Source organism: Ovis canadensis, chromosome 26 (genome assembly GCF_042477335.2).
Source record: "Ovis canadensis isolate MfBH-ARS-UI-01 breed Bighorn chromosome 26, ARS-UI_OviCan_v2, whole genome shotgun sequence".
Lineage (NCBI taxonomy): Eukaryota > Metazoa > Chordata > Mammalia > Artiodactyla > Bovidae > Ovis > Ovis canadensis.
In genome coordinates, this window is record NC_091270.1 from 37,930,155 (window position 1) to 37,948,758 (window position 18,604).

Here is an 18,604-nt window from a genome sequence, read left to right on the forward strand (position 1 = left end):
TTCACATCAGGTGGCCAAAGTATTGGAGTTTCAGCTTCAGCATCAGTACTTCCAATGAACACTCAGGATTGATCTCGTTTAGGATGGACTGGCTGGATCTTCTTGCAGTCCAAGGGACTCTCAATAGTCTTCCCCAATACCATGGTTCAAAAGCATCAATTCTTTGGTGCTCAGCTTTTTTCATAGTCCAGCTCTCACATACATACTTGACTAGAGGGACCTTTGTTAGCAAGGTAATGTCTCTGCTTTTTAATATACTGTGTAGGTTGGTCATAACTTTTCTTCCAAAGAGTAAGCGTCTTTTAATTTGATGGCTACAGTCACCATTTGCAGTGATTTTGGAGCCCCCCAAAATAAAGCCTGCCACTGTTTCCACTGTTCTCTATCTATTTGCTGTGAAGCAATGGGGCCAGATGCTATGATCTTTGTTTTCTGAGTGTTGAACTTTAAGCCAACTTATTCACTTTCCTTTTTCACTTTCATCATTAGGCTCTTTAGTTCTCCACTTTCTGCCATAAGGGTGGTGTCATCTGCATATCTGAGGTTATTGATATTTCTCCCGGCAATCTTGAGTCCATCTTATGCTTCATCCAGCCCAGCTTTTCTCATGATGTACTCTGCATATAAGTTAAATAAGCAAGGTGACAATATACAGCCTTGACGTACTCCTTTTCCTATTTGGACCCAGTCTCTTGTTCCATGCCAATTCTAACTATTGCTTCCTGACCTGCGTACAGATTTCTCAAGAGACAGGTCAGGTGGTCTGGTATTCCCATCTCTTTCAGAATTTTCCATAGTTTATTGTGATCCACACAGTCAAAGGCTTTGGCATAGTCAATAAAGCAAAAGTAGATGTTTTTCTGGAACTCTCTTGCTTTTATGAAGATCCATCAGATGTTAGAAATGTGACCTCTGGTTCCTCTGCCTTTTCTAAAACCAGCTTGAACACCTGGAAATTCATGGTTTACATATTGCTGAAACCTGACTTGGAGAATTTTGAGCATTATTTTACCAGTGTGTGAGATATGTGCAATTATGTGGTACATTGAGCATTCTTTGGCATTGCCTTTCTTTGGGATTGGAATGAAAACTGACCTTTTCCAGTCCTGTGGCCACTGCTGTGTTTTCCAAATTTGCTGGCCTATTGAGTGCAGCACTTTCACAACATCATCTTTAGGATTTGAAATAGCTCAACTGGAATTCCATCACCTCCACTAGCCTTGTTCCTAGTGATGCTTCCTAAGGCCCACGTGACTTCACATTTCAGGATGTCTGGCTCTAGGTGAGTGATTACACCATCATGGTTAACTGAGTCATGAAGATATTTTTTGTTTAGTTCTTCTGTGTAGTCTTACCACCTTTTCTTAATATCTTCTGCTTCTGATAGGTCCTTATCATTTCTGTCCTTTATTGAGCCCATCTTTGCATGAAATGTTCCCTTGGTATCTCTAATTTTCTGGAAGAGATATCTAGACTTTTCCATTCTATTGTTTTCCTCTATTTCTTTGCGCTGATCACTAAGGAAGGCTTTCTTATCTCTCTTTGCTATTCTTTGGAACTCTGCATTCAAATGGATATATCTTTCCTTTTGTCCTTGGCTTTAGTCTTCTCTTCTTTTCACAGCTATTTGTAAGGCCTCCTCAGACAGCCATTTTGATTTGTTGCATTTCTTTTTCTTGGGGATGGAATTGATTCCTGTCTCCTGTACAGTGTCACGAACCTCCATCCATAGTTCATCAAGCACTCTGTCTATCAGATCTCGCCCCTTAAATCTTTTGCTCACTTCCACTGTATAATCGTAAGTGATTTGATCTAGGTCATACCTGAAAGGTCTAGTGGTTTTCCCTACTTTCTTCAATATGTCATCTTAAGATATGCAGATGACACCACCCTTAAGGCAGAAAGTGAAGAAGAACTAAAGAGCCTCTTGATGAAAGTGAAAGAGGGGAGTGAAAAAGTTGGCTTAAAGCTCAACATTCAGAAAACTAAGATCATGGCATCCAGTCCCATCACTTCATGGCAAATAGATGGGGAAACAGTGGAAACAATGGCTAACTTTATTTTTGGGGGGCGCCAAAATCACTGCAGATATTGACTGCAGCCATGAAATTAAAAGACACTTACTACTTGGAAGAAAAGTTATCACCAACCTAGATAGCATATTCAAAAGCAGAGACATTACTTTGCCGACTAAGGTCCGTCTAGTCAAGGCTATGGTTTTTCCAGCAGTCATGTACGGATGGGAGAGTTGAACTATGAAGAAAGCTGAGCACCGAAGAATTGATGGTTTTGAACTGTGGTGTTGCAGAAGACTCTTGAGAGTCTTGGACTTCAAGGAGATCCAACCAGTCCATCTTAAAGGAGATTAGTCCTGAGTGTTCATTGGAAGGACTGATGTTGAAGCTGAAACTCCAATACTTTGGCCACCTGATGCAAAGAGCTGACTCATTTAAAAAGACCCTCATGCTGGGAAAGATTGAAGGTGGGAGGAGAAGGCGAAGACAGAGGATGAGATGATTGGATGGCATCACCAACTCAATGGACATGAGTTTGGATAAACTCCAGGAGTTGGTGATGGACGGATATGCCTGGCATACTGTGATCCATGGGGTCGCAAAGAGTGAGACATGACTGAGCAACTGAACTCAACTGAGGGCTTGATGTTATTTTGCATCTTGGCAGTAGTAGGAAAATTAGAGAAAAATAAATTTATTAATGATATATTTTAAACGTGCAGTTGGCCAAAGTTGCTGATAAATTAGGGACGATGCTTATGCAGAGGGAGGTTAAATAATGTGTTTTCTGACATATTATAAGAATTTACATAGAAATTGTAATTATTTCATTATGTATAAGTAAAATAAACCAGAATTAAGAAGGAGAATTTTTTTCATTGCCTCATTTCAGCATGCTCTCTCGTTTCATTTATTGGTTATTTTCTAATCCTTATGTGAAATTTCAATGTTTTTAATATGAGGGTGTTAGTCTTGCCTTACTGTTCTTCAAAACGATCATATTACAGAATCCCAGAGAAAAATTGCCAATATCTGCAAGTTAGAAATTAAGTAAATTATCTCTATAATTGTTTTTTTTTATACTAAACTTGAATGAGTGAAATTCCAGAAGTTACCTAAATATTTTTGTACCCAATGTAGATACCATTTGCTGTTACTTATGGATTGTTGCATTTCCGGGAAGCATTCTTACAGGTAAGGGGATGAGTAGTCTTCTGAATCCTTTTGGGTTGTTATTGTGGCAAGAGTTTGGACCAAAACCAGGAGATTGAAAACAAGCACCAGGAAAGACAGAAAAAAGAACAGAAATCAGATAACTGAAACTAGTTTCAATATCACAGATCAAGATTGGGGATAGAAGAGAAAATAAATAGTAAAACTAGCATTAATTAATATCCTTTGGGGACAAAGAGAGAAGTTTGACATTTATTACTGCTTAATTTGATCCCCAAAGTCATTGCTACCAAGTGATCTGTTTTTGCAGGTCAAAGCCAGATCTTGTTCTGAAATAAAGGGACAGTAGAAGGCTGTGGAGTTAAACAATTACCTCTCTGGATTTCTTTCTTTCTTTCTTTTCCTTTTTTAGTATCAGTAGACATATCTGAATACATTTAAGTAAAAGTTACAAATATTCTTCCTGCAATTTTAAAAATTTATCCGGAAAACTAATATAACAGTCTATCCTTAGAAAGGAAATAATAGTATGAACTGTGACATTCTATTACTCTGACAATAGTACCCTGGAAGAATGATGATCCTTTTAGAGGTCTATTATCACTTCATTGAAACATGTAGTAAACAAGGCTTCTAAAAGTCAGTGTACATTCTTAGAGTTTATTGTTCCTGTCATGACACTCATCTGGCAAGAATATGCCTATCTCTTAATAATTAAAATGACTACATATTTCAAGCTTTAGTGCACAGATAAGAAAGTTCATGGCTTACATATTGTCATCCACTCTCTCGTATGCCCATGGCAGACATCAATAATTGATCTTGGCATGCTTTCCTGCTGAACCTACACTAGGTTTCACAATTCCTCTCGAAAAAGAACACTCCAGGCAGCCACTGACAATTGATTAGGTTGGCAATGGAATGACGGTGCTTTGTCATTCCTCTTTTCTGGGAGTCCATGGGTACCTTGCTTAATATAGAAAGTGAATTTGTAACATTACATTAACATTTTTGATATATGCTTCATAGGTTAAAATAAAAGTAACAAATGAGAGTAGGATATTTTAAATGATAATAGTAGACAGTTGCTCACAGAATAAGCAGTGTGATTTCTGAGCTCTAGTTGGGTTGCATTGTTAAGGAAATTGAATCATTTTTAGGAGATATATATACATATATATAACTATGGTTAAATATAATATATTTAACCATAAATATAACCATATTTAACCATAGTAACAATGTGAGAGTCACTGCTTTGCAGTCTTACATTGACAAGATCAGCAGGTCATGTACAACTAAATCATTTCATCGTATAGTTTACTGAATGCTTAAAATGCAGTCAAAAATTGCCCTGGATTCTGAGAGGCTCTAAATAAAGATAGGTCTGGGGTCCTGACCTCAAGGAACTTAATCACCAAATAGTGGAAATTCTCATGAGAAAGCAGCAACTTCACTTTATTTCAAAACCTGAAAACCTGTGACAAACAAAAACCTGCTATCAGGGAAATAAGATAAATTTGTACCTTACAGGTAACAAAGCTGAAGTTTATGTCAGTGGCAAGAAAAAATAATCAGTCGTATCTAAATTCCATTTGTGGATCTTTCTGTCTCACAGTATTAAACTTAAATGAGGATTTAAATTTTACCTAATGTATGGCAAAACCAATACAGTATTGTAAAGTAAAATAAAGTATTAAAAATAAAATAAAATAAATAAATTTTACCTGAAAAAAAAAACCCCAAATCTTTGTGGGTTAATAAATACAATTAATATTAAAATATTGTTCATTTAAAGCTCTTTGAAATAAGCCATTACTTTTATATTTTTGTTGTGTAACCTTCCTTACCAGTATTTTTATTTAAGTTAAAAGTTGTTTTTGAATGGCCATAACTAAAATATTTACATAGATGAAAGAATTTCTTTGGCATTTTAATTTAATGTGTAACCATACTCAAGTAATACAACTTATCATGTGCTCAGTATTTCTGGCTATAAAGTGTACGGAGACTATATTCATTGGAAGGACTGATGCTGAAGCTGAAACCCCAATACTTTGGCCACCTGATGTGAAGACCTGGATCATTGGTAAAGACCCTGATGCTGGGAAAGATTGAAGGCAGGAGAAGGGGATGGCAGAGGATGAGATGCTTGGATGGCATCACTGACTCGATGGACATGAGTTTGAGTGAGCTCTAGGAGTTGGTGATGGACGGGGAAGCCTGGTGTGCTGCAGTCCATGGGGTCACAAAGAGTTGGACACGACTGAGCAACTGAACTGACTGACTGACTGACTGCATGAGTAGAAAATGATACTGTAGAAACAGAAGAAAACAATCTCAGTGTATATATGGGGACTATCTTCTAAAAGAATTGGAATTTGTTTGGACACTTAAAACATAGCTATGATTTTAATATGCAAAATCTGTATTAATTATTTATGTGTTATTAATTAAACCAACTTTACTAAGATGTCATCCATATAACTTCATACCATGTTGTGAGATAAATTCAAGTTAGAATCCAGTTTTTCTTCCCCCCATTTGTTAGCTATGTAACTTGGGGACAATTATTTCTTCATGGCAGAAAAATTGGTATATATTAACATTCTGCAGTTTTAATGATTAATTTTAAAAGTATTATATAAATCTTCCAGCATAGGACTTGGAACATAAAGAACGGCCCTTTTCTCCACATTCTTGTCTAAGGCAGTACTACAGTGTATCTTTGTAGATTTTTTCAGATGTATTATTTTGAAACAAAATTCTGTAGTCAATGAGAAAAGTTAATCCCAGGGAAGGTCAGAAACAGCTTTCCTAAACAGTCAAATAGCAGGCACCACCCAGTATGTCCCCCCTATATGGGACTGGATTTAGGGAAGAATAATAGCTTCTGCCTTCATGCATAAAAGGTATATGAACTGTCCAAAAAGTCACCTGTACAGACCTTCTTTAAACTATTTATTTTCACTCTATTTGACAAAACGGAGACAAATTCAAGAAATTAAGTGCTTAGTTCTACATATTTAGTTTTAATAATATTTAAAATGATGCTTCTTTAAGTTACACTCTTTAAGGAAGAATCTTAGAGAAAACCTCAAACATGCACAAAGAAGAATGGACTGGAATGTTTAGTCAATTATTTTTATAATAAATAAAAACAGTCTATATGCCCATCAAAAGGTTATTGAATATATACATTGTGATATAATCATAAATAGGATTCACAGTGAGATGAATAAAATATAGCCACACATAAAGCATGAATGAATCTTACAAATAATGTTAGCAGATAAATAATTTTTTAGAGAAATATAGTATTTTATACTTATAAAAATATGTTAATTTATATAAGTATAAATGCATACATTTTATTGATCCTAAAGACATATGTAGTCAAAGTATGAAGAGTTCATTGAAAAGTTCATATTCAGGTCATAGTCTCAATTACTTTGAAGTTAAACTGATTAGTAAAAGGTCACCATAAGGCTTGACTCTATTTTAAAGTTTTGCTTCCTAAGTAAATTGTTGAGTTATTGTTGTTGTCCAACCCTAAATTTAGTGTCTGACTCATTGCAACCTTAAGGACTGCAGCATACCGGGCTCCTCTGTCCTCCATTGTCTTTTGGAGTATACTCAAATTCATGTCCATTGAGTCAGAGATGCTACCTAATCATCTCATCTTCTGCTGCCCTCTTCTTTTGCTTTCAATCTTTCCCAGCATCAGAATCTTTTCCAATGAGTCAGTTCTGTGCATCAGGTGGCCAAAGCATTGGAGCTTCAGCAACAGTCCCTTGAATGAAAATTCAGGGTTTAGGATTGACTGATTTCATCTTCTTGAAGTCTGAAGGACTCTTAAGAGTTTTCTCCAACACCACAGTTCAAAAGCATCAATTTTTCAGTGCTCAGCTTTCTTTATGGTCCAACTCTCACATCCATACATGACTACTGGAAAAGCCATAGCTTTGACTATACAGACCTTTGTTGGCAAAGTGATGTCTCTGCTTTTAATATTCTATCTAGGTTTGTCATAGCTTTCCTTCCAAAGAGCAAGCGTCTTTTAATTTCATGGCTGCAGTCACCATCTGTGGGGGGTTTTGAGCCCAAGAAAATAACATCTGTCATTATTTCTACTTTTTCCCCCTTCTATTTGCCATGAAGTGATGGAACCAGATTGTAGTTTTTTGAATGACGGGTTGCAAGGCAGCTGTTTCACTCTGTTATTTCACCCTTATCAAGGAGACCCCTGGTAGCTCAGCTGGTAAAGAATCTGCCTGCAATGCAGGAGACCCTGGTTTAATTCCTGGGTTGGGTAGATCCACTGGAGAAAGGAATGGCTACCCATTCCAGTCTTCTGGCCTGGAGAATTCCAAGGGCAGGAGGAACCTGGCAGGCTACACAGTCCATGGGATTGCAGAGAATTAGAATCAACTGAGCAACTTTCACTTTCAACTAGTTTCTCTTCACTTTTTGCCACTAGAGTGGTATCATCTGTATATCTGAGCTTGTAGATATTTCTTCCAGCAATCTTGTTTCCAGCTTATGATTCATCTAGCCCAGCATTTCACATGATGGACTCTGTATAGAAGCTAAATAAGCAGGGTGACAATATACAGCCTTGACATGCTCCTTCCCAATTTGGAACCAGTCTGTTGTTCCATGTTTGGTTCTGTCTTTGACCTACATACAAGTTTCTCAGGAGACAAATGATCTAGTATTCCCATTTCTTTCAGAATTTTCCACACTTTGTTGTGATCCACAAAGTCAAAGGCTTTAATGTAGTCAACAAAGCAGATGTTTTTCTGGAATTCTCTTGCTTTCTGTATGACCCAGTGGATGTTGACAACTTGATCTCTGGTTCCTCTGCCTTTTCTAAACCCAGCTTGTGCATCTAAATGTTGTTGATTCATGTACTGCTGAAGGCTAGCTTGAAGGATATTGAGTATAACCTAGCATGTGAAATGAGCACAATTGTGTGGTAGTTTGAACATTCTTTGGCATTACCCTTCTTTGGGACTGGAATGAAAACTCAACTTTTTCAGTCCTGTGACCACTGCTGTTTTCCAAATTTGTTGACATATTGGGTGCCGCACTTTAACAGCATCAAATTTAAGGATTTTAAAGCACAGCTGGAATTCCATCACTTCCACTATCTTTCTTCATAGTAATACTTCCTAAGGCCTACTTGACCTCACACTCCATGATGTCTGGCTCTTGGTGAGTGACCACACCTTCGTGGTTATCTAGATCATTAAGACATTTTTGTATAGTTCTTCTGTGTCGTCTTGCCACCTTTTCTTAATCTCTCCTGCTTCAGTTAGGTCCTTACTGTTTCTTACCTTTGTCATGCCCATCCTTGCATAAAGTGTTCTACTGATATATTCAGTTTTATTGGAGAGATTTCTAGTCTTTTTCATTCGAATGTTTTTCTCAATTTATTGGCATTGTTCTTTTAAGAAGACTTTATTATCTCTCCTAGATTATTTTCTGGAACTCTGCATTCAGTTGAGTACATCTTTCCCTTTCTCCCTTGCCTTCGTTTCTTTTCTTTCCTCAGGTATGTGTAAAGCCTCCTCAGACAACCACTTTGACTTCTTTTATTTCTTTTTCTTTGGGATGGTTTTGATCGCTGCTTCCTGTAAACTGTTACAAACCTCTGTCCATAATACTTCAAGCACTGTGTCTAGCAGATCTAATCCCTTGAATCTATTTTTCACCTCCACTGTATAATCATAAGGGGTTTGATTTAGGTCATATCTGACTGGTATAGTGGTTTCCCTACTTCTCCAATTTAAGCCTGAATTTTGCAATAAGGAGCTCATGAAGTTGAACCGAAGCTCTGCTTTTCAGGCTCTTTCATTGACTATGAAGGCTACTCCATTTCTTCTAAGGAATTTTTGCCCACAGCAATGAATATAATGATCATCTGCTCATGATCTGGCAGTCAGTGCCAGATCTTGCTTTTGCTGACTGTGTAGAGTTAATCCATTCCAACTGCAAAGAATGTATTCAATCTGATTTCAGTATTGGCCATCTGGTGATGTCCTTATGTAGTCATCTCTTGTGTTGTTGGAATAAGGTATTTGCTATGACCCATGTGTTCTCTTGAGAACACTCTGGTAGCCCTTGTCCTGCTTCATTTTGTACTCCAAGGCCAAACTTGCCTGTTTTTCCAGGTATCTCTTGACTTCCTTGGAAAAGGAAATGGCAACCCACTCCAGTATTCTTGTCTGGAGAATCCCATGGACAGAGGAGCCTGGCAGGCCATGGTCCATAGGGTTGCAGAGAGTTGGACACGACTGAAGCAACTAAGCATGCATACACGCACTTGACTTCCTACTTTTGCTTTCCAGTCACTTATGATGAAAAGGACAACTTTTTGGTGTTAATTCTAAAAGGTGTTGTAGGTCTTCACAGAACCATTCAACTTCAGCTTCTTTGGCATTAGTAGTTGGGACCTAGATTTGGATTACTGCGATATTGAATGGCTTGCCTTGGAAATGAATTGAGATCATTCTGTTGTTTTTCAAATTGAACTGAAGTACTGCATTTCAGACTCTCTTGTTGACTATGAATGCTACTCCATTTCTTCTAAGGGATTTTTGCCCTCAGTAGTGGATATAATGGTCATCTCCATTCAATTTGTCCATTCTGTTCCATTTTAGTTCGCCAACTCCTAAGATGTCAATGCTCACTCTTGCCATCTCCTGCTTGACCATGTCCAATTTACCTTGATTCATGACCTAATATTCCAAGTTTCTATGCAATAGTGTTCTTTATAGCATCAGACTTTACTTTCACCACCAGACACATCCACAACTGAGCTTTGTTTCTGCTTTGGCCCAGCTGCACCATTCTTTCTAGAGCTATTAGTAACTACCCTCTGCTCTTCCCTGGTAGCATATTGGACATCTTCCAACCTGGAGGACTCATATCTTTTTGCCTTTTCATACTGCCTATGAGGTTTTCTTGGCAGGAATACTGGAGTGGGTTGCCATTTCCCCCTCTAGTGGGTCACGTTTTGTCAGAGCTCTTCAATGTGACCTGTCTGTCTTGGGTTGCCCTATGAGACATGGCTCATAGCTTCATTGAGTTATGCAAGCCCCTTCTCCACAACAAGACTGTGATCAATGAAGGGGTGCTGAGTTATATTACTCTCTTATTTTGTACATGTTTGATCTAATTTATACTTAAATAAAATTATGGAATTAATTTGAATCTTTTAAAAAACTTTATACTTAATATAGTATAAAACCATCTATAAAAAGATATATGTGTTGTTGCTGCTGTTATTTAGTGGCTAAGTCATGTCTACCTCTTTGCAACCCAATGAACCATAGCTTGTCAGGCTCTTCTGTCCATGGGATTCCCCAGGAAAGTTGTTGCCTGGGAAAGCATGGGTGGCTGTTTCCTTCTCCACGTGATCTTCCCAATCCAAAGATCAAACCTGTGTCTCCTGCACTAGCAGTTGGATTCTTTACCACTGAGCATCTGGAAAGTCCTTATATACATATATTTAACTAAAAAAACCTTTTCAAATAGAAATACATTTATTTAGTTAAATTCATGACATAGTTATCGCTTCTTTATTCCAGACTATGGTAGGTGCTATGGTTGCCTTCCCATGATGCTTTTTACTAACTGATTTATCATCTCCCAGGTGTAGATGTTGACTGCTATTGAATTATACTTGCATCTTCCTTTGGAAATGTGCACTTGGCTGACTTGCACCTGCCTATCAGGAAATGCCTGAGAAGTTTGAGTACCTCATGTTGGGAAGGCCCTCATAATGACTGACAGTCATCATAGGCTATACGATTCCAACCTTTCTCATTGGGGATAGATCCCGATGAAGATATTAAGTAGGCAATTTATCCCAGTAAAGATTATAGATTCCAGATTCCAAAGGAATATATGGAGATTTATATTTCTGAGTCACTAGTACATATAGATGTGATTAGCAAATCGATCAGAGAAGGCAATGGCAACCCACTCCAGTACTCTTGCCTGGAAAATCCCATGGGTGGAGAAGCCTGGTGGGCACCAGTCCATGGGGTCACTGGGAGTCGGACACGACTGAGCAACTTCACTTTCATTCTTCACTTTCATGCATTGGAGAAGGACATGGCAACCCACTCCAGGGTTCTTGCCTGGAGAATCCCAGGGACGAAGGAGCCTGGTGGGCTGCCATCTATGGGGTCGCACAGAGTCGGACACGACTGAAGCGATGTAGCAGCAGCAGCAGCAGCAAATAGATGGAGAAACAAACAAGCCTGATTCCCCAGGCACTCAACAAATTGTCAGCGGGGTGAATTCAGAAAATCCAGCAACAAATAGGGAAGATGAGGCAGGGAGCAGAGTGAGAACCAGCAAAGAATAGTGCTCATGCTACTACTATAGGTATAGGGTGAAAAGGCAATCTTGTAATCAGTCACTGGTGACTGAATAGCTTTTTTCCACTAGTGAGGAAGATGTGAAGATGGCATCATTAAAAATACCAGGAATTACTATGGATAGGGGTGGAGAGAGACAGAGAATGTGAACATGATGCTTAAATCTTTGTCATAGGTGGGGGTGAGGTAGGAGCTGTAGCCTGGAATTCCCTGGGTGATTGCAACAAGGGGAATCAGAGACTTACCAAATCTCTTTCAAGATACATAAATGAAGTGATAATAGATTAGAAAAGACACCAGCGATTAGGAAAATACTTGAAACAACTGGGACGAAACCTTGATATACTTTGTGTATAGAGGGCATATACAAAATAGCAAGAAAACTTTCAATTCAGTTAGTAAGACTGCCAGATTTAAACTAGTCATTCAAAGAAGCAATACAAATTGCTAATAAACATATGAGAAAATCTTCTCATATAAAAAACATATGAGAAAACATATGAGAAAAATACTTCATCTGAAAACAGATACAATGAACTATATTATTATAAAACTAAACACTTAATAATTATCATTTCCAAGTCCAATGAAATGGTCATCATTATCTGAGACTGGCCATTTTTGAAAGTCAATTTCATAATATATAGCAAAATCTTGAATCTCTTCTTGACTTTTCTCCTTTCTCCAATAATATCTCTTAAAAATCCCTGATTCAGACAAAAATTTATGTACATACATATGTTTCAAAAGATTACTTGAAATAGGAATAATTAAAAATAATGTAAATACTTAGAGATGGTTGTGCCAGAAGGAATTCTTGTTTTGTGTATATGCTCTCTAGGCCACTTAAGTTAGAGAAAGCAAAATGTGATTCTGTACAGTTTTACTGTTATGCACCATACTGCTCCTAGTTGAATCAACCCTGGAGGAAAAAAAATGAAATGATAAAAATGTAAATCACATTTTCCTAGTCCATTTTCCTGTGAAGAGATTGTATCTCTGTAATCTATTGATTCAGTTGTTCATATCTGTTATACTATTGAAAGCACTGAATATTAGCTTAATGATTTTCCTCTCCCAAACTCACTTTGAAGTGAAGTGACGTCACTCAGTCATGCCCGACTCTTTGCTACCCCGTGGACTGTAGTTTACAAGGTTCCTCTGTCCATGAAATTGTCCAGGCAAGAGTACTGGAGTGGGTTGCCATTTCCTTCTCCAGGGGATCTTCCCGACCCAGGGATCGAACCCAGGTCTCCCGCATTGCGGGCAGATGCTTTACCGTCTGAGCCACCAGGGAGGCCCCAAACTCACTTTAAAATCATTGAACTTCTTTTATGTCATCCATGGGCCTATAGGACCCTGTACCAAAGGTTCCTTAAGCAATGCTTACTGAATGCCTTGCTTGGAGAAATCAAGCAGCAATCCTCTCATAAAGCCTGATATTGTTAGGGGATTTCAATTTAAAATCTTTTAACACATTCTAAAAATAGTTGAAACTGTCTAAGAATGTGTGTAAGCAGTTCATAGCTGCTCACAGTTTAACTTTTGAAAATACTGTAATATTGGAAAATATGACGCTACCTCAGGTATTTAAAGGCAACCATGAGTTGTTTTGAATTCTCCAATCTATTTCTATGACTTAGGTTTCAGCATTTCCAAAAGGTTGATGACAGTTTTTTTGAGGCTGTTTATTTTTAACTGAAGTGCGTCAAAGATATTCTAGACCTATCACTTAATGTTATTGAAGTTGTTGCTGTTACTGCAGTCTCATGAAATTTTGGTTCAATTTTCAAAGAAAAAAAAAGCAGGTATTTTTATTACCATGCACTTTCCATAACCATTATTATTTAAGCCATATAGAAATATCTACTTATTAATAATTAGAATTAAATGTACATTTGTCTATCACATGCTAATGACCCTAGTAAAAGTTTGAATTATTTGTTTATTATACCATTATTCTTCACCAGATATGCTTAGATGCAAGTGAATTTATCCCTTCTTTCACATTCACTCTGAAACATTCTCTATGGTAGTGTTATACCACATGCCAGGTAAAAGGTGGTTAATGCAAAACTTTCCCCTTCTGCCAAAAGTCCATGGTCTAATTGGGGAGGTTCTGAAAAATATTTTGCTGGAAGCTAGTCATAATGGGTCGCATCTGGGGCTATCAATCCATTAAGATAAAAGGCTTACAAACACTGCAGAGTATATTTTCACCTATCATTATGACAGATACTAAATGAGATAAAGACCACAGCCTGTCTAGAGGATTCAAAGTCCATCTGTCTGAAGGTGACAGGTTTTATCTCTCTCATTATTTAACACTGTAAACTGATTAGCTGGAGGGCCCAGAGCTGCCTATTTCTATGGTGTCTTCTTGAACATGCATTTGCCATTCATTTTGAGGAGATTTGTTATTTTTCCTACCTACTAGACAACCTAAAATTTTTTCTCCCATCAAAGTGTTACAGATTTCAGGACATTTGCTACCTTAACATGGCAGAGTCACATTTTTGAAAATGGGAACATTATAAGAACAATTTAATTTTCTGCTCATTGAGGCTTCACTTCTGTTTTCTCCATAAGGTGTTATAGAAAGGATTTTTTGCTTTATTTTCTCCTGAAGGCATTCTACCAAAGCCAAATCACAGAATATTCAAGGTAGAAGGGTTTTAGAAGTCAAGAGTTGGGACCCTCATTGTTGCGGAAAAGAAATGAAGCTGCAAACAGACCGAGATGTCCTCGAGGCCAGCCAGCTACTTACTGACGGAGCTCTGTGGGACCCTATAGCAGTCACCAGCCTTCCAGCCCACAGTTGTCTGTCAGACATGCTGTGTCATTACAGTTCTACCTATGCAACAATTCCTTTTCCCTTTCCAGCGGCCTAGCAGTTCATGGTGTGTGTGTGTGTGTGTGCGCGTGTGTGTGTGCGTGTGTGTGTGTGTGCGTGTGTATATGTGTGTGCGTGTATGCGTGTGTGTACGTGTGTGTGCGCGCACGTGTGTGTGTGTGTTTGCACACATGATGTATATTTATATTTGTGTGAGTACACACATACATACACATTTTCTCAGATACTTATGTACTTGTTTTGATAGCTTCCAGGTATAGATGTACCTTGACTTTGAGAAAATATTTAGTGTATTTTCTAAAGAAAAAAAAATCACTGTTGTTTTGAGATGACTTGTATTTAATCTTGCCTGAAGGGCTTTAAATAAAGGGTAATGAATGACAGAGGTTCTCCAGCAGAGAATGGCCTAGTGGGACACAGGAAAGCATGGAAAGAATCCCAGTTTCATTCATCATAATTATTGATGTTAATCAAATTTCCAGGTGATAATAAATTAAGAAGCAAAGCACACACAAAGCCACTTATATGATATGAAACCCTAACATTAGATTAGATATTATAATTTAGTACAGAAAAATTCTAAAATAAGAAAACAAATGTTTTACTAACTAGGATACATGAATATCTCCTTTTCTCCATGCCGAGTATCAACTGAGTTTTCAATAATGAACTGTAGCAGTACAGATACAATGATGGTTCTATAATAGTAGGCACAAAAATAATTTTTAAGAAGGCTTAAATCAGAAATTTAAGTGTCTGATTCTCAAATAAGGAAAGAGTTCACATAATCATTATTCTGGCCTGGAGAATTCCATGGACTGTGTAGTCCATGGGGTCACCAAGAGTTGGACATGACTGAGCCAATTTCACTTCACAATCATTGTAGTACCCCTTACCCACATCCGCATGCACAATATACATTCATACATATTTTCTTTTCAATCTGAAAAGTAACCAAATTACATACAGAGAGTATGGAAGATAGCAAGTAAGTACTTAATATGCCCTTTCACAGAAAGTTATGAAGAATATTAAATAATATTACCATTGGCATAAACTCCTGCCTTTTATTAATTATAGGCATTGTGTTTTTATAACTTTACATTTTTGTTAATTTTTATAAATAATACATTGTTTGATCATTCTAACAGAACTATAAGATGTTTGAGCAGAAAGGATGCTGAAAGTCACTGGAGTTAAGGGATTAGACAGCTGAAAAGTGGCAAATACATGAACCCAGGTTTTTTTTTTTTCATGTTTTTTCCACCATATTAAGGGTTCTTAAGGTCTGGTCTTAGACCAGCAGAATAAATATCCTCAAAAACCATTAAGATGCAAATTCTTAGACTCTCACCACAAACTCTGAGGTTGGGATCCAACCATCTGTGTCTTAGCAAGCTCTCCAGTTGATCCTGGCAAACTCAAGTCTGAAAACTGCTGTCTCATCAAATAATTAACCCTGGATCCAAATTCAGCCTATTCCCTTGAAGGAGCAGGTGTGATTCTGGGCATGAAATCCAACCTAGTATAAGATGTTCCAGTGTGCAATAAGTTTCAATATAGGATAATTTTTCAGAAACAGTATGACTAATTTTTCATCATTTATCTTTCATCGGTTTTAAGTTCATGTAAATGTCTTCTTAATACTTGAAAACACTTATCCTTTCACTGCTGTATCCATGCTTGCCAAATTAGAAATCAATTCATATAAATGTGAGATAAAATAAAGCACTTCATTTGGCAGTTTCTTGAAAAGTGAGTGTATTAGTTTCCAATTGCTACTGCAACAAATTAATACAATTTTAGTGGCTTAAACAACTCAGCGTCATTCTCTTCCCACCCTGGGAGTTCAATGTCTAAAATTAGCATGCTCCTAATACTGTATTCCTACTGGTTGGATGAGGAGGGAATCCCTTTCCTTGTCTTTTTCAGTTTCTAAATGCTGTGTATGTTTCTTGGCTAGCATATATTTTTTCCCCTGCGTATATTTCTTTCCCTGAAATCACTTCAATCACTCCTGTTATCGTATAACAGCATACATCCTACCACTAACTGATCCCTCTGCTTCCCTTTTGAATATAAAGAGTTTTGTGATAATCCAGAATGAGCTCCCCATCTCAGGACCCCTACTTGAATCCCCTCTGCTAAGTCTCTTTACCATATAAGGTGATAAATTAGTAGATTTGAGGGACTGGGATATGGACATCTTTGGGAAGAAGGGGCATTATTCAATCTGACTTACCCAGGGCAGATGTAGTTGCTATTATTTATTTGACAAAGATCATTCAGTACTTATCTGAAGGCACTATGCAGAGGCAACAGAAACAAACAAGCAAAAAAAAAAATGCAGTGAATTTGCACATTATAGAATTCATGCTTGAGTTAAATACGTCATTGGAATGCTTAATGATAAACGGTTTTGTATCACTGGGCAAGGGAGCCCAGAATGACACTTACTACACTATACTGTCATTAATTTTCTACTGGACTATCTGTCTTACTAAACTTAAAGCACGTTAAAGAGAAAATTCCATTTCCCAAGGAGATCAGTCCTGGGTGTTTGTGAGCTGGAACTCCAATACTTTGGCCACCTGATGCGAAGAGCTGACTCATTTGAAAAGACCCTGATGCTGGGAAAGATTGAGGGCAGGAGGACAAGGGGACAATGGAGAATGAGATGGTTGGATGGCTTCACCAACTTGATGGACATGAGTTTGGGTGGACTCCAGGAGTTGGTGATGGACAGGGATGCCTGGCGTGCTGCAGTTCATGGGGTCACAGAGTTGGACACGACTGAACGACTGAACTGAACTGAACTGAGCCCATGTCAGTGCCTGTCATATAGTAAGCACCCAGTAAAATTTAGTTGAATACCATCATAACATAAAATAAAAAAATTTCCAGTAAATAGTCTTGAAATTTTGGGGTAAGAGAAATTTCATAACTGTTAATCTTTGTTTGAAAGCAATATTTATTTTATTAAACTTTGTTGCTTTTAGAATAAGGAAACTAGTGATATATTCCAGGTTTTTAAGACTCGATAAGGTGCATGAATATGTTCCCTGTTGGCTCAAACAGTAAAACATTCACCTGCAATGCAGCAGACCTGAGTTTGATCCTTGGTTCGGGAAGATCCCCTGGAGAAGGAAATGGCAACTCACTCCAGTACTCTTGCCTGGAGAATCCCATGGACAGAGGAGCCTAGCAGGCTACAGTCCATGGGGTCACAAAGAGTCAAACACAGCTGAGCAACTGTCACACACAATGTGCATGAGATATGTTGCACCAAGGCAGAAGGCAGAAAATAGAGCATAAAACTCAGAAGAAATAGACCTTGTATAATTAAGAAAGGCATCAATTAGTATGCCACTTAGAAGCAGAATTCTGAATATGAATCTTAACGTATACAGTTTAAAGCTATGGTGGTAACAAAAAATACTGGACTGTATCAGAATAAGATGTAAACTTCAGTCATGAAACTGGTATTGTTATGAGCAAATAGCAGTCTAATTCAGAGGAATATTTCATTACTCTTTATTTTTACACATTTACCTGAAGGCATTTCAGACATCCATAAACCTCAGATTTCACACTCGGAATCTAAGGCCTTGGAGATAATATGCAATTTGGACTATGTCTAAGTGAATAAATGAGAAAGAACTGATTTGTAGTAACCTTCACAAGTCAACTAATGGCAAAAGCAAAATTTCTGTCATGTTAACATTTTTTAAGCTTGGTGATCTTTTGTCAGATGATATAATGACATAACAATATTTAAGACAGCAGCTTTTATTGTCCCTTTGCAGACCATTGCTCCAGTAACTGTTTAGTAGTACCAGTATCATAGGAAGAAAATTGTATACCTCAGCTGCTGTCCTCCCTGTGGCTGTAATGAAGTCCCTGTAGTAATCTAATTGTATCGACTTAGCAGGAAAGTGGAATTATAATTGACAATATAAAGCCAGGCAAATTGCACTATCAGAACAGACATGCTGACTTAAGCCCCACTGACATGAATGTCAAAAGTACTTTTTTTAATGGCTGAATTTTCCTTTTTCTAAATTATTCAGCTTTCAAACATTAAAATTATGCTGGAAACTTAATGTTTTGAGTTAAAACTTCGAATTTTATTCCTCACTGCTGTACTCCCAGAATGAAATGATTTAGAA